A 21,882-nucleotide genomic window follows, 5' to 3' on the forward strand; every position below is an offset into this window, starting at 1 on the left:
ACCAATAGACATGAGAAAGGGTTGACTAAGAAGGAAACAACCTTCTTGTAGTGTGCACTGTTCCTGTGGGAAAAGAATCCCTTTTCCAAAATAGTTTTAGTTATTAGACCAATAGTTCAAAACACTCGACAATGTGAGATTTCACGTTGTGTTATTTAATTCTTGCTGAAACAGTCGTAATCTGACATTTCATAGAGACACAAGCAACATTATTGTAGGTCTACAACAAATGATAAACTAAAAAGTCAATAGTCATTATGTTTTCAAACTGAAGTTGTTTGTGACACTCTCGTTATTTTAACACTTTTCTTGTTAACTAGGAAACCATAGTTGATAGTTGCTCAAGAATCAAACTTCTGAATTTTCTGAGAACATGGTGCCCAATGCATTTCGGGACCTGGAGGTACCCTTCGTCAGGGGAAAAATTCTGAAAATATACAAACAACTGATCAGTACGTTGTATGTTGGTACACTATATACATGTATGTCAAGTCATAAAGTAACATAGCAGTGGCGGTTCTACCATGGGGGCGTTTGGGCGCCGCCCCCCCTGCTTTCTCGCCGTGTGAGAAGAAGGCAGAAACAAATGGTAGTTATTTATTTATAACTACCATTTGTTTCTGCCTGCCTTTCTCGCACGGCGAGAAAGCAGTCAGCAGAACAGAACTTCCTCCTTGTTACCCGAGCCTCAGGGCAGGGGGAGTGGCTTGGGGGAGTGGCTTGCCCACTGTTGTGAATACGGACTGTTTGGACAGCCTGAGAGGCTGTCCAAACAGACAGTTTTAGCAACAGTGGGCAAGCCGCTCCCCCAAGCCTCCTCCCACTCTCCGGTCTGCAGCATGCAGACCGAGAGGAATGACGTTTTCAGGGCAGCCGGCCGAACCAATCAGCGCCGGCTGCCATGGAGGGGAGGGAGGCTGCCTGCAGCCTTCAATGACGAGAGCCCACACGACCTCGTGACCAGGACGGCGGGACTCGAGTCTGCACTGCAAGCCAAGTTAAGGAAATAATTTGAATTCTGGCGGTTTAATTAGTTAATTTCCCTTTCTTTCTCCAAGGTGTTTGAAACATTATGACCTCAAAAATGCGCACGATAACTTCCTTGAAAAATTTGCAACACGTTTAAGTTATGTTAAAAAGAATTCGGCTCACTTTTTGCCACTTCTTTTCAGGGTAAATACTACTGGGTTTAGGAGATTTGATTCAGCCATTTGCCCACCAGCTGCTGTTCAGTTTATGCACTCTAGTGAGAAAGTTTACGTGAACGCATTTGTTAAGTGTTTCGATTAAACGCTTGGCAGGAATCCAGCGCGGGGTTACTTTGAAAGTAATCACAAATTGCCACAATTATTCATGACTTTTTCTTGGCACGAGGCCCACTAGTCGAGATGGCACATTTATTTATTTCCGTAGCATCATACAAAAAATGCTATAATTGAGCCCCCACCAATGCCAGCTTTCACCAAAATAGTTTGTTTTGCCTTGTGTGCGGGTTTTGGGAGGGAGGGCAAGACGAGGAGGCGCACGTTACATGCATTTTTTTCTTGAATTACTGTGTATGAAAAGCAACAACATTACAGCTGCCACACCCTTACAACTCTCTTAGGGAGGAAACGTAACTTACGCTTTCTTATGGATAGGGCCACTTGAATGATGAAATACTGCTTCTGCGTCGTTTACCGCATAATTGCGACATAACTATTTTCTTGTCCCGCTCCATGTGGTTCAAAACGATCGCCCCAGGATCACAGAGTTTAGTGACATAGTGAAGCCGGGATGAGAATTAAGCTATGATTGTTCCAAGGCTTATTATGTCATCTCAGTTTGCTGTACTCGAATTAAGCACCCTGTACACAACATTTACTTAATGCTTTAGTTATTTTATGTTTTTTAGCTCAACACATTATTAGTAATGATGACGCATTTGGGATTCTCTCGTGCCTGCTGGTTCCGCTCCTGGGCATAATTTTAAAATATGCAAATCTGGTCATGACGCATTTGGGATTCTCTCGTGCCTGCTGGTTCCACTCCTGGGCATAATTTTAAAATATGCAAATCTGGTCACTTAAAATGCTGTGAATGCCTTTTCTTTCAGAATTCTGCTGCGATCACGCTGTTTATAGTATTTCTTTCTGCAGTTCGCTGAGTGCTCCCCTATTTCTTCGTAGGTCTCATTGACGTCAGTAAGCTGTTCTGTCCCTTCCCTGACATCGGTGGGCTGCCCTGGCCCCTTACCCCTCACTGGCATCAGCAAGCTGCCTGCCTCTCTTCATTGACGCCACTAAAGAGAATTATCAATGCACGGAGAGAACACAGGATGGGACACTTGTTCATAGAGAGCACAGGTCCTCCCTCAAAGTATATGTCATAAATTGAGTGTGCAGTTCTGAAGTAATGATCCTTATCACCTTATTCTGCAATAGGAGCAACTGAAGTCACCAGAAGTGTACCCTTTAGAAAGCACAAGTTCTCACCCACCAAAAGGTGTCAAGCTTCGTCATCGGGCTGGGCTCCTTGTCGGGCTAGCGCTGCAATGCCCAACAAGCCCCTCTCAAAGGGCCATCAAAAAGACCGGTGAGCAAATTTATTGCTTGCATTGCATTCAGGACCATAGAGACTTGTAGGCCCAAAGCAGAGACTACTGGTAGGTCAAATGGCCACCAAATAGTCCTTACCCCTTCATTGGTCCCCTGTGTCCCAGTCATCACAACGTGAGGCGGTCCCATCCACCCCATGTCTTTTACCACGTGTAAAGAACAAGTCCTACCGCTATGTTCATGGGCTTAAAGCTCCTCCTCCTGAGTGCCAGCACTGGGCCTAGCTTCAAAAACATAACAATAGAAAGGTTTCTGACGCTAGGCCTTGGTGACACACAGTATGTATTGCTCAGAGGTGCGTGGCACTGGCAGGGCCTATCTCCAGAAACATTTCTATCTGCAATTTGTTCTGACATCCCTTTATGAATGTAATAACTGCACTTTCACAATTGCTTATTAACCTTCTTGCTCCTCAAATTTGCTTGAAAATGAACCATTTACCCACTCTTTTTTTCAAAATGTTCAAGGAGAAAACTCCCCTGAACCACCCTTAAGATGTTCGGGCGTGCTCGCTGCACTCACTTGCCACGGTGCACGCCGACAGAAAGTTTACGCCCCACCACTTTCAGATGTCACCAGCCACCACTGTAACATAGTAATATTTAAGACACTGGGGGGGGGAAAAATCATTATGACATCATCTTCATGTGATGCAGTGGGGAAATATTTACATCAAAATGGACTCACATGTCACTATTCCTCGCATATGTGTACAATCGATTCACACATGTTGAAACACTCATTACAATTCCATTCCTAACGTACCATGAGATAAAAATACATAGACTGGTAATGATTGAATGGTCATCCCAAAATGTACTGCAGATTTATTAGTGTCCAACCATAAATTGTATAATTGCATATCATCAACATTACTCCTGGGGGTGGTGTGATAACTAAAGTGACCTTGTGTTAGTCTATATACACACGGGCTGTACTAGTAGAAGAATAAAGTGCATACCTCTGTTTTAATGCACGATGTATAGATGGAGACCTGTATGCGGTTTAAAGTTATGGTACTGCATGTATTCTGTAATATTATGCCGGAAACATGAGCTCTTAGCAACTGTGACAAAATGAAAAAATAGGTGATGAAAACGCACCTATTCCAAATACATTGGACTGTGTTTCACACATTAGTGTTCAAACATTTACCTAAATAATCGTGCTCCTATGACCTGAAATGGACTGCCTGTTGTGCAGCTTTTCGTCTGTATACCCTGCTTGCAGTGCCGATTATTGCCGCCTGCTGAAAACTGAGAGAAACGGAAAATAATGTGGTTGAGAAAAAAGGGGGGGGGGGCAGGTTTGAAAACTGACTGTTGCTAAAGGCCATTCACGTTATAAACTGATGAAAATATCGTCATACCTGAAACAATGTGGTGGTAAAGCAGAATGGATCTGCTGTAGGAATACGATGGACAAAGCCGTCGGATTGGAATTAAACGTCAGTATTGGTGGTCAAGACGGACCTCTGGAAAGGGAGAACATAAACGAGTGGAGTTTGCTTTAAATACTTGTAAGGCTATACGATGAGGATGTCAACTCATAAAAAACATATGCAAATGCTGTACCTCCTTAGTGTGGAGCACGGACGTGTAAGGCTGCGAGTTTTAGAGATCCCCGTTCTACTCGGAGCGATGGAAAATGTGCAGGCGGTTGTTCTCTGAAAAGAGCAACGGCGAAATCTTAAACCAAATGTAGCTTAAAGTTTATAATCAAGTACAGGAGGCTTAGTGAAAAAGACGTATTAGTGTCTAGATTAACAAATTAATAAGCGATTAAGATGACAGCAGATTCAGCTAAATAATTACCTTCGAGACTGGTGGTGCCGTTGCTAAAATTACCGCGGGTCGGGTGGGTCCTGTCACCTATTCGCGTAGGGTTACCATACAGGAATTTAAAGAGTTCCTTAAGGTGAACGAGTGTTGTGATGCTGATGGGAACTGAAGTTTTAACTGGAAACTCAGCACAAAAAAAATGGGGAGGCAGATAATGTTTGTAACATGATCCATACTATTGAGTATAAATGCGAATGTTCCTTCCATTACGTAATCTACGTAAAATGTAATGGTGTCGACACCAATGGCCGTACAGACGTTTCAATATTCATGTACATCTGATATTTCATATAATACGCCCAGCCGTGATAGCTCCCTTAAAGCGAACCTAAATACTATGCAGGGCAAGCATGTGAGATGGTACCTTGACGTAACTATATGGCTAAAAAATACTGAATGATGACCTATAGATAAATAGGTGTGCAAAATGGATGATTATAAACATGCCACATTGGTTGTGCGTATTTTGCCACCAGGGAAACTTTACTTCGAGTATATTAACGTGTATAACACATTAACCCCCGCACTCTGCCCCCATTCCCACATGTATACCACCTTCGCCCATACTGTATTCCTTATCCGGACAAGAAAAGGCCAACATACACATTCGTCACATAGTGGTCATTTGTTGGCCGCAGTTTATTAGGAATACAAAGAAACATGTATATACTTTGCATATTTTGGCATGTTATGTCCTGACAAAACTTCCTTGTTATTGTCTCATGGCCCTTCTGGGTCGTTCTCTTTGGTAGGTTGGTTTTTGCGCTCCCTTTGAGCGCGGAGGGGGTAGCTTCTGTCCCGGAGTTAGGCCCCCTCGCTACCTTGTCCGACTCTTGTTGTGCCCTGCCTTCAGGCAGGGGCTGGGCTGCGAGCGCCGTCTCCGTTTGCTACCCCCCCCATCATTGGTAGGCCAACTTCCTTCCCAGCCGTGAGGCATCCCAGAGAGAGTGGTCCTACACACCTGTCCTTAGGCCAACTCACCCAGCCGTGAGGCATCTGAAGGTGAGTGGACCTATTCTGGCACACCGCCCTCCGGTGTGCCTCCGTACCAACCGATATCAGCGTAGTTCTTCGCCACGCTTTGCCTGTTCCTCAGCACTGCGACATTGCTGTTCCTTAGGTGTGGGTGGGTGGGACAAGAATTTGCGCTCCACCGCCGGTGCTGCTCCCCAGCTCCGATAAGATAGGAGCTTGCCTGGGGGAGCAGCGCTTATATGCCCCCCCATTCACCTTCCAGGCCAGGTAGGCCCCCATGCCCATTGGCGAGTTCGTAGCCTGCTTCGGCCTCCATTGGCCAGAGGTGCCGGCTCCTCTTCGGCGGCCGCCGCGGGGGGAGGGGCCGGGCATTTTCTTAGCTCCTGGTCACTTTGCGCGCCAAAAACCTGCCCCCACTAGTTGTTTGTGTCCAGGGGCGCAGCGCTGGTTATGGCGCCGGCTCTCGAGCCCCCTTCGGGAGCAGCCTCTGCATTAACCCCCGCACTCTGCCCCCATTCCCACATGTATACCACCTTCGCCCATACTGTATTCCTTATCCGGACAAGAAAAGGCCAACATACACATTCGTCACATAGTGGTCATTTGTTGGCCGCAGTTTATTAGGAATACAAAGAAACATGTATATACTTTGCATATTTTGGCATGTTTGTCCTGACAAAACTTCCTTGTTATTGTCTCATGGCCCTTCTGGGTCGTTCTCTTTGGTAGGTTGGTTTTTGCGCTCCCTTTGAGCGCGGAGGGGGTAGCTTCTGTCCCGGAGTTAGGCCCCCTCGCTACCTTGTCCGACTCTTCAGCCTATGAAGCGTGGGGGTATGGTGCGTGTGAGGAGTGTTTCTCAAAACAACAGCACGTTTAAAGCAACGGTAGCGCGGGTTTCAAATCCTCGTTTCCCGACACGAGAGCACCGGGGGCATGTATCGAGTAAAATAGTTCTCCCTCTATCGTTCACTATTTTATTTCATTTACCTTATTTCTATGGTATCTCTTTGCTGAGATCCCATGAGTGTCTGATGTAAAAGCAGCGCGGAGCTGATCTAAGGCTCCACCCTGACCCCTCCGCCAGGAACGGCAGCCGCAGCGTGAGATGACCTGACCAGCCTGGGCCACCGGCTACTATCGCCATCTTTTTTTTTTTTTTTTTTTTTTTTTTTTTTTTTACTCGCGCCCCTAGGTGGAACCTCCACCATAGCGCGATGTGAGAAACCCTGCCAGAAGCACAATTGGCTGAAACCATTGCCTGAAGCACCGGTCCTTCTGCGGGGGTGCCGCGCCATCGATCTCTGGCATGCCAAGGATGCTCGGTATCGGGCGCTTTCTATCCTCCCTATTTCCTTGTACCTTGCGTTGCGGGCAGCAAACAATATTCCTGCCACCCTGTTTCTTACCTCCTTCGATCGCTGCGGGGGCACTGCCGCCCGCCCCGGCCTCTGTCATCTCGGGGGCACCACCGCCCGCCCCGACTGGTTCTGCCTTGGCTGCTGTTCCTTAAATGCCCCAGCTCCATGCGCCAACACCTGCCAGCTGCCCTGGATCGCTTCCTCGTGAACACCGCCGTTCTGGCTTGAAGTGCATACAGGTCGCCGTTCTGGCACCCTGCTCCGCGTCGGTCGTCTTCCCACCGCTGGTAGTTGATCCCAACTTCCTGGACCCCGGTTCCCGCGAGGTGCCGCCTAGCTCTGATGTCGTGCTGCTGCTTTGCTCTGTCCTGCGAATCGGAGGGGGTACCTTCGCTTCCGGCGAGCTCCGGGAGTCTTTCACTTTCTTGCAAGTGGAACGGGGTGTGCACTCCGACTTCTCTGGTAACCCCTTGTTCCTCTTCGGGCAGCAGCGGCCGGTTCCTCAGTCGTGAAAGGCTTCGCCTTCATCAATAGACCTTCGCATATGAATGGGATTCTCGACTCGACAAGAATTTGCGCTCCACCGCCGGTGCTGCTCCCCTGCTCCGATAAGATAGGAGCTTGCCTGGGGGAGCAGCGCTTATATGCCCCCCCATTCACCTTCCAGGCCAGGTAGGCCCCCATGCCCATTGGCGAGTTCGTAGCCTGCTTCGGCCTCCATTGGCCAGAGGTGCCGGCTCCTCTTCGGCGGCCGCCGCGGGGGGAGGGGCCGGGCATTTTCTTAGCTCCTGGTCACTTTGCGCGCCAAAAACCTGCCCCCACTAGTTGTTTGTGTCCAGGGGCGCAGCGCTGGTTATGGCGCCGGCTCTCGAGCCCCCTTCGGGAGCAGCCTCTGCATTTGTTACAGTGTAGTCTAATGTTGGTATCTGACATTTTTTTATATTAATGCATAATGCTGACGATCAATCTGACTCACATCAGTATTGTCATTTACATTAGGCCATCAAATGTGCAGCTTGAAACATGAAAACACATCGTGAAAAATTGCACATTGTCATGTGTTATCTACTGTGAAGTTTTTTCTAAAGAAAAAATTCAGAGACTCTGAACCATGGTCGAAGTGAATGCGATTGGACAGAAAGCGCTGAAGGGGAGTCAATCTGAAAGGGTAAATTGGTGAAAAAATGAGTGTTTGTGAGGAACCTAATGTGAGTCATGGTATGTTCAATGTGGTGAAATGGGGTAGACCCTCTTCTATAGAAAACATCCCAAGTCTACTCGATCATTGAGCCCATTGGGGGCCCCTGTGCATAAAAAGTCTATCCAATATGTTTCGCGCTGCAGAAGTCTGGCTGAGTTGTCTTGACCCTCCTTTTTGGGTACTATTTCAATGATTTGTGCACGTAATTGGGCAATTGTGTGGTGATTCTCTTCCCAGTGGATGGCTATTGGTGTGCTTTTCTTGTTGGCCCTGATATTACTTTTGTGCTCTGTGAGCCTGATCTTAAGTTTGCGTTCGGTCTTGCCCACATACAATTTGCCACACGGGCATTTGAGACAATAAACTAGATTGATACTATTGCAGTCCGATGTATGTTTGAGCTTAATGGCTCTGCCTGTCATTGGATGAGTTAAGGTTGCGCCAGTAATTATGTTGTTGCAGTGCACACAGTTTTGACATTTCATAGTCCCTTTAAACTCCAAATCATTTTGAATGTTCTTGGGTGACCGGACTATATCCATCAAATTCCAGCCTCTTGTGTAGGCAAATATGGGTCTTTCTTGAAAAATGCCATTGAAATCAGACTCACTTTGAAGTATTTCCCATCTTTTCAGTATGCTGCGTTTAATGTGACTGGCGGATGTCGAAAATTTAGAGACAAAAGTGAATACGCTTTTTGATGCTTTCCTCACTGGAGTCAACAGTGTCTGACGTTCAACTATGGCAAGTCTGTCAATGCATTGATTCAAAACTTCAGGGGGGTAACCACGCTCTTCAAATCTCCTGCGATGGACTGGTATTTGATTGTCATGTGTTTCTTGTGATACACAAATTCTCTTAATTCTCAGAAAATGCGAATATGGTAGATTTGTGATGAGGCTTTTCGGGTGGAAACTGGTGTACATCAAGGTATTGTTCCTGTCAGTGGGTTTAGTCTAGATATCAGTCATGAGTCTTTTTTGAATCCGATCATTGGTAACTAGAACATCCAAATAGTGTACTGAATTGGAACTTATTGAGTGTGTAAACTGAATTCTTGGATTCTTCATGTTGAGATCCGCAAGTAGAGATTCCAGTTCTGCCTGAGCTTTAGACCATACCAGTAATATGTCATCAATGTACCGGCCAAATATTACTATTCCTTCATTCCATTGATGGTTCGTGAGAATGTGTTCGTGCTCGAAAAAGGACATGAAAATATTCGCGTAGGCTGGAGCCCCCGAGAATCCCATGCTGGTTCCGGTCATCTGACCAAAAAATTGGTCCTGCCACTTAAAATAACTGTTGTTTAGGCAAAAGTGTACCAACTTTAAAATGAAGAGACTTTTTTCTTGGGGTAGATTCATCTGTAAGAGTGCCCATTCCACGGCTTCCATCCCTTGTTGGTGATTGATGGATGTGTATAGTGCTGTCACATCTACAGTACATAATGTCCAATCCTCTTTCCAGTACTCTTGTATAGATTCCAATTTGATCAGGAAATGGGTGGTGTCCTTAATGTAGGTGCACCAAGATTGCACAAAATCCTGTAAGAAGTAATCTAGATATTTCCCAATGGGGTCAAAAATAGAACTGCACCCAGATACAATTGGACGGAATGGAGGATCTGTAGGGTGTTTGTGTATCTTTGGTACCATGTAAAGTGAGGGTCTTCTTGGATTATGTGTGGTGAGAAACATCTTTTGAGACTCAGAGATGATGCCAGCTGTACACGCCTCTTGTAATAGTACAGTTAAAGCGGTTTGTAAAAAGATGGTAGGGTCACTGTCAAGGAGTTGGTAGGTATGTTGATCTTGACCATGTTCATTAACTTTCTTGATATAGTAGTCCGTATCCATAATAACTAGGGCACCTCCCTTATCTGCTGGTTTAAGGGTGATGAGAGCATTCTGTGTTATGGATTGTATTGTGTGGTAGTCCTAAACCGTGAAGTTTTTTTGCTTCATAGACTTGTACCTAATTTTAGATAAGTCTCTTTTAACGGTATCCTCAAAATAATCAAGAATCTTGTGAGATGTTGGAGCCATGTATTTACTTTTTGGTTTGAACTTAGCTTCTTCTGATGATTGATCTGGATCAACCTGACATCCCATGACATTCTTAAAATAATGGCCCAGTCTAAGTTTGCGCATGAACTTGAAGAATGCTATGTTTGTTTCAAGTGGTGTGGTGTTGTTCGTTGGTACAAATGACATCCCTTTATTCAAGGTCATAATTTGCTTTTTGGATAATTCACAAGATGATATGTTTATGATGAGGGTAGATTTTTCCCACTGCGTAGTAATTTTCCCTCTCCCTCTCCTTGTACGGCGCTTGTTGCACCTTGTGACGCTGCTGCAGTCGTTAGTGGCGGTTGCCCTCCCGTCAGGGCCTGTGATAAAAAAGAAGAAGAAGGGGAACCTGTGGTGGTTGTGTCACTCATTTTTGTGGTAGATGTAGTTACTGCAGAGACAGAAACACTGGATGATGTGGATGGTAAACCGGTTTTGGCCAGGGGTTGTCTGGATGCAGAGATATCTTGGTCAGTGGTGATACTTTCCACGCTAGAAGTCATAGTTTTCCGCGGAATAAAGCGTCTTTTAGCATAAATTTCTGCCAGGTGTAGACTTCGTTTAATTTATAGTCTATAGTATCTCTGCGATACTTCCTTATCTTGCCTTCTTGCAGTTCTTGGTTGTACCGGTCAAGTTTTGCGTTCAATGCCTCCAAGGTAGTTGCCCAGATGGTAGGGTCAATTGCTGCTGACAAGTCACGTGTTAAATTGAAAATTTCTTCGTCCAAATCTTTAATAGTACGGGATAGTTCTTCAATAATCAAAAGAATCAGGTCTAAAGAGCATTTATTTAAAATGGAAAACCATTTGTCCATAAATTGCGGATTTAGATGAAATCTAAATAGCATAGGTCTTAATGCTATCCTGAGTCCCCTTGGTATTCTTTTTGCTCGATGGTATTGAACAAGCGTTGATGCATGCAGGCGTTGGTTGAGTTGCCTTCTGGTCACATATTCTAATTGTTTTAATCGTTGGATGGTTGATCCCCCTTTAGTGTCTACTAACTTGATCTCATTGATGAGAGCGTATATGTCTGTGGCTTCTTCTGCCGTGTACGCTAAAGTATTTGCTCTGTTTTCGGTGATGTGTGTTATACTATCAAAAGTTGCCATGTTGTTCTAAAACTGGAGAAATCGCTATTCTAAACAGTGGTGCTACCTCAAGGGGCCAAAGTGAATTGCAGAAGAAAAAGGGAAAGAGGAGCACTCTAACGTTAAAAGTTATCTAAATTTATCGGTCTTGACAAGGGTGCTACACTACAGAAATGTGTTGGCTAGCACAAAAATGAGAAAGGGTTGACTAAGAAGGAAACAACCTTCTTGTAGTGTGCACTGTTCCTGTGGGAAAAGAATCCCTTTTCCAAAATAGTTTTAGTTATTAGACCAATAGTTCAAAACACTAGACAATGTGAGATTTCACGTTGTGTTATTTAATTCTTTCTGAAACAGTCGTAATCTTACATTTCATAGAGACACAAGCAACATTATTGTAGGTCTACAACAAATGATAAACTAAAAGGTCAATAGTCATTATGTTTTCAAACTGAAGTTGTTTGTGACACTCTCGTTATATTTACACTTTTCTTGTTAACTAGGAAACCATAGTTGATAGTTGCTCAAGAATCAAACTTCTGAATTTTCTGAGAACATGGTGCCCAATGCATTTCGGGACCTGGAGGTACCCTTCTTCAGGGGAAAAATTCTGAAAATATACAAACAACTGATCAGTACGTTGTATGTTGGTACACTATATACATGTATGTCAAGTCATAAAGTAACATAGTAATATTTAAGACACTGGGGGGGAAAAAAATCATTATGAAATCATCTTCATGTGATGCAGTGGGGAAATATTTACATCAAAATGGACTCACATGTCACTATTCCTCGCATATATGTACAATCGATTCACACATGTTGAAACACTCATTACAATTCCATTCCTAACGTACCATGAGATAAAAATACATAGACTGGTAATGATTGAATGATCATCCCAAAATGTACTGCAGATTTATTAGTGTCCAACCATAAATTGTATAATTGCATATCATCAACATTACTCCTGGGGGTGGTGTGATAACTAAAGTGACCTTGTGTTAGTCTATATACACACGGGCTGTACTAGTAGAAGAATAAAGTACATACCTCTGTTTTAATGCACGATGTATAGATGGAGACCTGTATGCGGTTTAAAGTTATGGTACCGCATGTATTCTGTAATATTATGCCGGAAACATGAGCTCTTAGCAACTGTGACAAAATGAAAAAATAGGTGATGAAAACGCACCTATTCCAAATACATTGGACTGTGTTTCACACATTAGTGTTCAAACATTTACCTAAATAATCGTGCTCCTATGACCTGAAATGGACTGCCTGTTGTGCAGCTTTTCGTCTGTATACCCTGCTTGCAGTGCCGATTATTGCCGCCTGCTGAAAACTGAGAGAAACGGAAAATAATGTGGTTGAGAAAAAAGGGGGGTGGGGGGCAGGTTTGAAAACTGACTGTTGCTAAAGGCCATTCACGTTATAAACTGATGAAAATATCGTCATACCTGAAACAATGTGGTGGTAAAGCAGAATGGATCTGCTGTAGGAATACGATGGACAAAGCCGTCGGATTGGAATTAAACGTCAGTATTGGTGGTCAAGACGGACCTCTGGAAAGGGAGAACATAAACGAGTGGAGTTTGTTTTAAATACTTGTAAGGCTATACGATGATGATGTCAACTCATAAAAAACATATGCAAATGCTGTACCTCCTTAGTGTGGAGCACGGACGTGTAAGGCTGCGAGTTTTAGTTTGCCCCTGACGAAGGGTACCTCCAGGTCCCGAAATGCATTGGGCACCATGTTCTCAGAAAATTCAGAAGTTTGATTCTTGAGCAACTATAAACTATGGTTTCCTAGTTAACAAGAAAAGTGTTAAAATAACGAGAGTGTCACAAACAACTTCAGTTTGAAAACATAATGACTATTGACTTTTTAGTTTATCATTTGTTGTAGACCTACAATAATGTTGCATGTGTCTCTATGAAATGTCAGATTACGACTGTTTCAGCAAGAATTAAATAACACAACGTGAAATCTCAAATTGTCTAGTGTTTTGAACTATTGGTCTAATAACTAAAACTATTTTGGAAAAGGGATTCTTTTCCCACAGGAACAGTGCACACTACAAGAAGGTTGTTTCCTTCTTAGTCAACCCTTTCTCATTTTTGTGCTAGCCAACACATTTCTGTAGTGTAGCACCCTTGTCAAGACCGATAAATTTAGATAACTTTTAACGTTAGAGTGCTCCTCTTTCCCTTTTTCTGCTGCAATTCACTTTGGCCCCTTGAGGTAGCACCACTGTTTAGAATAGCGATTTCTCCAGTTTTAGAACAACATGGCAACTTTTGATAGTATAACACACATCACCGAAAACAGAGCAAATACTTTAGCGTACACGGCAGAAGAAGCCACAGACATATACGCTCTCATCAATGAGATCAAGTTAGTAGACACTAAAGGGGGATCAACCATCCAGCGATTAAAACAATTAGAATATTTGACCAGAAGGCAACTCAACCAACCGCCTGCATGCATCAACGCTTGTTCAATACTATCGAGCAAAAAGAATACCAAGGGGACTCAGGATAGCATTAAGACCTATGCTATTTAGATTTCATCTAAATCCGCAATTTATGGACAAATGGTTTTCCATTTTAAATAAATGCTCTTTAGACCTGATTCTTTTGATTATTGAAGAACTATCCCGTACTATTAAAGATTTGGACGAAGAAATTTTCAATTTAAAACGTGACTTGTCAGCAGCAATTGACCCTACCATCTGGGCAACTACCTTGGAGGAATTGAACGCAAAACTTGACCGGTACAACCAAGAACTGCAAGAAGGCAAGATAAGGAAGTATCGCAGAGATACTATAGACTATAAATTAAACGAAGTCTACACCTGGGCAGAAATTTATGCTAAAAGACGCTTTATTCCACGGAAAACTATGACTTCTAGCGAGGAAAGTATCACCACTGACCAAGATATCTCTGCATCCAGACAACCCCTGGCCAAAACCGGTTTACCATCCACATCATCCAGTGTTTCTGTCTCTGCAGTAACTACATCTACCACAAAAATAAGTGACACAACCACCACAGGTTCCCCCTCTTCTTCTTTTTTATCACAGGCCCTGACTGGAGGGCAACCGCCACCAACGACTGCAGCAGCGTCACAAGGTGCAACAAGCGCCGTACAAGGAGAGGGAGAGGGAAAATTACTACGCAGTGGGAAAAATCTACCCTCATCATAAACATATCATCTTGTGAATTATCGAACAAGCAAATTATGACCTTGAATAAAGGGATGTCATTTGTACCAACGAACGACACCACACCACTTGAAACAAACATTGCATTCTTCAAGTTCATGCGCAAACTTAGACTGGGCCATTATTTCAAGAATGTCATGGGATGTCAGGTTGATCCAGATCAATCATCAGAAGAAGCTAAGTTCAAACCAAAAAGTAAATACATGGCTCCAACATCTCACAAGATTCTTGATTATTTTGAGGATACCGTTAAAAGAGACTTATCTAAAATTAGGTACAAGTCTATGAAGCAAAAAAACTTCACGGTTAATGACTACCACACAATACAATCCATAACACAGAATGCTCTCATCACCCTTAAACCAGCAGATAAGGGAGGTGCCCTAGTTATTATGGATACGGACTACTATATCAAGAAAGTTAATGAACATGTCCAAGATCAACATACCTACCAACTCCTTGACAGTGACCCTACCATCTTTTTACAAACCGCTTTAACTGTACTATTACAAGAGGCGTGTACAGCTGGCATCATCTCTGAGTCTCAAAAGATGTTTCTCACCACACATAATCCAAGAAGACCCTCACTTTACATGGTACCGAAGATACACAAACACCCTACAAATCCTCCATTCCGTCCAATTGTATCTGGGTGCAGTTCTATTTTTGACCCCATTGGGAAATATCTAGATTACTTCTTACAGGATTTTGTGCAATCTTGGTGCACCTACATTAAGGACACCACCCATTTCCTGATCAAATTGGAATCTATACAAGAGTACTGGAAAGAGGATTGGACATTATGTACTGTAGATGTGACAGCACTATACACATCCATCAATCACCAACAAGGGATGGAAGCCGTGGAATGGGCACTCTTACAGATGAATCTACCCCAAGAAAAAAGTCTCTTCATTTTAAAGTTGGTACACTTTTGCCTAAACAACAGTTATTTTAAGTGGCAGGACCAATTTTTTGGTCAGATGACCGGAACCAGCATGGGATTCTCGGGGGCTCCAGCCTACGCGAATATTTTCATGTCCTTTTTCGAGCACGAACACATTCTCACGAACTATCAATGGAATGAAGGAATAGTAATATTTGGCCGGTACATTGATGACATATTCCTGGTATGGTCTAAAGCTCAGGCAGAACTGGAATCTCTACTTGCGGATCTCAACATGAAGAATCCAAGAATTCAGTTTACACACTCAATAAGTTCCAATTCAGTACACTATTTGGATGTTCTAGTTACCAATGATCGGATTCAAAAAAGACTCATGACTGATATCTACACTAAACCCACTGACAGGAACAATACCTTGATGTACACCAGTTTCCATCCGAAAAGCCTCATCACAAATCTACCATATTCGCATTTTCTGAGAATTAAGAGAATTTGTGTATCACAAGAAACATATGACAATCAAATACCAGTCCATCGCAGGAGATTTGAAGAGCGTGGTTACCCCCCTGAAGTTTTGAATCAATGCATTGACAGACTTGCCATAGTTGAACGTCAGACACTGTTGACTCCAGTGAGGAAAGCATCAAAAAGCGCATTCACTTTTGTCTCTAAATTTTCGACATCCGCCAGTCACATTAAACGCAGCATACTGAAAAGATGGGAAATACTTCAAAGTGAGTCTGATTTCAATGGCATTTTTCAAGAAAGACCCATATTTGCCTACACAAGAGGCCGGAATTTGATGGATATAGTCCGGTCACCCAAGAACATTCAAAATGATTTGGAGTTTAAAGGGACTATGAAATGTCAAAACTGTGTGCACTGCAACAACATAATTACTGGCGCAACCTTAACTCATCCAATGACAGGCAGAGCCATCAAGCTCAAACATACATCGGACTGCAATAGTATCAATCTAGTTTATTGTCTCAAATGCCCGTGTGGCAAATTGTATGTGGGCAAGACCGAACGCAAACTTAAGATCAGGCTCACAGAGCATAAAAGTAATATCAGGGCCAACAAGAAAAGCACACCAATAGCCATCCACTGGGAAGAGAATCACCACACAATTGCCCAATTACGTGCACAAATCATTGAAATAGTACCCAAAAAGGAGGGTCAAGACAACTCAGCCAGACTTCTGCAGCGCGAAACATATTGGATAGACTTTTTATGCACAGGGGCCCCCAATGGGCTCAATGATCGAGTAGACTTGGGATGTTTTCTATAGAAGAGGGTCTACCCCATTTCACCACATTGAACATACCATGACTCACATTAGGTTCCTCACAAACACTCATTTTTTCACCAATTTACCCTTTCAGATTGACTCCCCTTCAGCGCTTTCTGTCCAATCGCATTCACTTCGACCATGGTTCAGAGTCTCTGAATTTTTTCTTTAGAAAAAACTTCACAGTAAATAACACATGACAATGTGCAATTTTTCACGATGTGTTTTCATGTTTCAAGCTGCACATTTGATGGCCTAATGTAAATGACAATACTGATGTGAGTCAGATTGATCGTCAGCATTATGCATTAATATAAAAAAATGTCAGATACCAACTTTCGACTACACTGTAACAAATGTGTTGCACACGTTCGGAATACACGTTAATATACTCGCAGTAAAGTTTCCCTGGTGGCAAAATACGCACAACCAATGTGGCATGTTTATAATCATCCATTTTGCACACCTATTTATCTATAGGTCATCATTCAGTATTTTTTAGCCATATAGTTACGTCAAGGTACCATCTCACATGCTTGCCCTGCATAGTATTTAGGTTCGCTTTAAGGGAGCTATCACGGCTGGGCGTATTATATGAAATATCAGATGTACATGAATATTGAAACGTCTGTACGGCCATTGGTGTCGACACCATTACATTTTACGTAGATTACGTAATGGAAGGAACATTCGCATTTATACTCAATAGTATGGATCATGTTACACACATTATCTGCCTCCCCATTTTTTTGTGCTGAGTTTCCAGTTAAAACTTCAGTTCCCATCAGCATCACAACACACGTTCACCTTAAGGAACTCTTTAAATTCCTGTATGGTAACCCTACGCGAATAGGTGACAGGACCCACCCGACCCGCGGTAATTTTAGCAACGGCACCACCAGTCTCGAAGGTAATTATTTAGCTGAATCTGCTGTCATCTTAATCGCTTATTAATTTGTTAATCTAGACACTAATACGTCTTTTTCACTAAGTCTCCTGTACTTGATTATAAACTTTAAGCTACATTCGGTTTAAGATTTCGCCGTTGCTCTTTTCAGAGAACAACCGCCTGCACATTTTCCATCGCTCCGAGTAGAACGGGGATCTCTAAAACTCGCAGCCTTACACGTCCGTGCTCCACACTAAGGAGGTACAGCATTTGCATATGTTTTTTATGAGTTGACATCATCATCGTATAGCCTTACAAGTATTTAAAACAAACTCCACTTGTTTATGTTCTCCCTTTCCAGAGGTCTGTCTTGACCACCAATACTGACGTTTAATTCCAATCCGACGGCTTTGTCCATCGTATTCCTACAGCAGATCCATTCTGCTTTACCACCACATTGTTTCAGGTATGACGATATTTTCATCAGTTTATAACGTGAATGGCCTTTAGCAACAGTCAGTTTTCAAACCTGCCCCCCCCCCTTTTTTCTCAACCACATTATTTTCCGTTTCTCTCAGTTTTCAGCAGGCGGCAATAATCGGCACTGCAAGCAGGGTATACAGACGAAAAGCTGCACAACAGGCAGTCCATTTCAGGTCATAGGAGCACGATTATTTAGGTAAATGTTTGAACACTAATGTGTGAAACACAGTCCAATGTATTTGGAATAGGTGCGTTTTCATCACCTATTTTTTCATTTTGTCACAGTTGCTAAGAGCTCATGTTTCCGGCATAATATTACAGAATACATGCGGTACCATAAGTTTAAACCGCATACAGGTCTCCATCTATACATCGTGCATTAAAACAGAGGTATGCACTTTATTCTTCTACTAGTACAGCCCGTGTGTATATAGACTAACACAAGGTCACTTTAGTTATCACACCACCCCCAGGAGTAATGTTGATGATATGCAATTATACAATTTATGGTTGGACACTAATAAATCTGCAGTACATTTTGGGATGATCATTCAATCATTACCAGTCTATGTATTTTTATCTCATGGTACGTTAGGAATGGAATTGTAATGAGTGTTTCAACATGTGTGAATCGATTGTACACATATGCGAGGAATAGTGACATGTGAGTCCATTTTGATGTAAATATTTCCCCACTGCATCACATGAAGATGATGTCATAATGATTTTTTTCCCCCCCAGTGTCTTAAATATTACTACGTTACTTTATGACTTGACATACATGTATATAGTGTACCAACATACAACGTACTGATCAGTTGTTTGTATATTTTCAGAATTTTTCCCCTGACGAAGGGTACCTCCAGGTCCCGAAATGCATTGGGCACCATGTTCTCAGAAAATTCAGAAGTTTGATTCTTGAGCAACTATCAACTATGGTTTCCTAGTTAACAAGAAAAGTGTAAATATAACGAGAGTGTCACAAACAACTTCAGTTTGAAAACATAATGACTATTGACTTTTTAGTTTATCATTTGTTGTAGACCTACAATAATGTTGCTTGTGTCTCTATGAAATGTCAGATTACGACTGTTTCAGCAAGAATTAAATAACACACGTGAAATCTCACATTGTCTAGTGTTTTGAACTATTGGTCTAATAACTAAAACTATTTTGGAAAAGGGATTCTTTTCCCACAGGAACAGTGCACACTACAAGAAGGTTGTTTCCTTCTTAGTCAACCCTTTCTCATTTTTGTGCTAGCCAACACATTTCTGTAGTGTAGCACCCTTGTCAAGACCGATAAATTTAGATAACTTTTAACGTTAGAGTGCTCCTCTTTCCCTTTTTCTGCACCAATAGACATGACCCACATCATCCCTGACCCTGTCTAGCAGTAACACAGCCAGAAGTCCTCTCGTTAATCAATGTGGAGCACAATCCCAAAAGTCCGTACAGTATAAGTGGGTTCGGCTGGGACTCAACCATGGAAGAGTTCGATACTCCAAACCCATCAAAGTGTAAACCGTCAAGAACAAATGATATAAACATCGGTCCCGGAAGATTCCCAAAGCTCACAGGCGACAACGCCAACCAGGAGAAGGGAGTCACACAATCCAGCCATCGCTGCGACACGACCATTCCTCTCCAAAAAGAGAAACAGCACTCCATCTCCAGCCGCCAGCCAGGCAAATGTCCCAAGGTGACATCCAAATAAGCAATCGAGTCGGCCCGCACAGGAGCACAGACCTAAGGCGGTCCCCAGTGCCTACGTGAAGCCGAAGCTTCCTCCAGTGGGTCAGCAGCAAATTCACCGGCAGTCCCGTGGAGTCGGGGCGTGGCCGCCAAGGACGGCGAAATCGCGATGGCGTCCATTCTTCTGCCCAAGTCTCGGGCATGGCAAAGCATAGTTTCGTGCAAAACAGCTAGAGCAGCTATCACGTCCCGGCAAATGAACTCCTTTGTATGATGCGAGCATCTCAGCCCCACCTGCAAATCAGCCATCCGATCCTGACTCGGGTCATAGAGAAGTGCATCCGCCGCCATCTTGATCCAGCCGGCCCGTCCCTCTTCACCACACTCAGGGACTAGGCCTCACCATGCGGGCTCCACGGAACGTGCCTCCAGGGCAAACAAATTGTGGGCCAGGCCCCAGAAAGGAGAGCCACCAAAAGGCTACAGTCCCGGCCGGGAGCCGCCCGCCTATATCGGGGGTGTACCTTGGTTATGTCCGTGCCGCAAAGTTTGGGGATGGGGGGGCAAGATTCAAACGTTCCCTCCGGTCCAATGTCTCCCCACTGCTCCTCAAAAGTCGCCAACAGGTGGACCGGGTCTCCACCGCCAGAAGAGGTCTTTCGCGTCAACGGCACCCAACGGAAGGCTCCTCGTCGCCTTCAACGGCCGTCGACGCCACAGGCGCGGCCGGAGACCCCGCCGAGTCAACGCCCCGGTCTCGTAGCCGCTTAGGCCGTGGAGCAGACGGGGACTATTCAAAGGATCCGCTGCACACCGGAGCTCCGGGAACACACGGTAGGTGTTCGTAGGTCTTCTCCTATCAAAGTATGTTCTCTCAGATCAGGATAAACGCCAGGATAGTCGTGTGGGGCGAAAGGGCTCACGGAGCCGAGCGACTATGCGGCCATTTCGAACGCCTGCTTGGCTCCTCCCCCCGCGCTGTACTTTTTGATTGGTCCACTGCCAGAAATTATGTGTCATGTTAGAATGGAGGGCAAAACTTGTCTTAATACTTTGGAAGTCTTCTTTGAGTCAGCTGTGAAGTTAACAGAAATTGTCAATTCCTAGGCGTATAGATAGTTGTATGAGGAATATAGTAAAATAGGTTAACATTTAAAATCCCAGGGCAATGGGGTAGACAGGGTTAGCCTTCTACCCATGGTAATGAGAGAGCTGAATGGGTTATAGAAAAGTGCAGCTATAGGCTTTCCTGGAAAAGAAGGCTTTGTTAAAAAAAAAAGTTTGAGGACCATTACTAATCGCAACCAGGATAATGGACAGCGTAAAAGGCGGGTGTAGCTAACTTACAGTTGTAGGAAGTTGTAAAGACTATTCAAAGCCTGCTCTGTGGAAAATCCCCCGGAAAGGTCAGAATACGTAAATATATCTATGTTTGTGGTATGGCTGCTTGAGTGTAGCCGAAAGGCAGTGCAGTTCAGTACAGGCCCAAGGTAATGACAGTCAGTGTGTGTTCGAGGGATAGCTTGTTTCTAAGGCCGTAAGTAAACTATAACTGGATCATGATTAGTGTGTATTGTACTTTTCTTAAATTGAAGCATAGGTGGGACAGTCTGATGGATACTGGGATGTTGTTCCAGACTCTGGGTGCATAGATGGTGACGCGTATTCGTTTTTTTTTTGTTTTTTTTTGCAATTCTTTATCTCCAGTCTTATGGAGTCAGCAGAAACCTAAGGGCCATTCTGAAAAGACACTTGGGTACTAGACACTAGTTAATCAAGTGGTAGCTGTAATACATCTGAGGGGATTTATCTACATCCTTCCTTAATTATTTTCTGGACTTCTGGAGACAATATAAAAATGCACAAATAAAAGGCGTCAGTTTTTGGGGACAGTAACACAATGTAATGAAAATGTATTACAAATCGTAAAAAAAAAAGGCATCAATTTTGAGCGAACTACACCAGAAGGGAAATCAGGAGTTTGGAATGCACCCATAAAAATGTTAACTACCCACCTGAAAAAGAACCCATCTGGTCTGATATGCACCTTGACATATTAAAGGGGCATAAAAAAAGCTGTCCATGGATTATGTCCAATATGAGTATGCGTTGCCATAAAGAGAAGAGGAGGAATTGATGCAAGTCTATTATTATCGTCAAAAATTGAAAAAAACATTAACATTAAAGAATTTGAGTACTGTTGTGAATATTGTGCACGCTGCTCAAGGGGGTCAATGCCCTGA

General features: G+C 43.5%; 1 protein-coding gene across 5 annotated transcripts in view; it reads left to right on the forward strand.

Annotated features, from left to right (window-relative positions):
* The window catches only part of LOC147733979 (adenosine deaminase 2-like), a 496,154-nt gene that overhangs the window by 427,161 nt on the left and 47,111 nt on the right, over window positions 1–21,882 (forward strand). The window lies entirely within an intron of this gene.

Source organism: Lissotriton vulgaris, chromosome 1_2 (assembly GCF_964263255.1).
Source record: "Lissotriton vulgaris chromosome 1_2, aLisVul1.2, whole genome shotgun sequence".
In the NCBI taxonomy this organism is placed as follows: Eukaryota; Metazoa; Chordata; class Amphibia; order Caudata; family Salamandridae; genus Lissotriton; species Lissotriton vulgaris.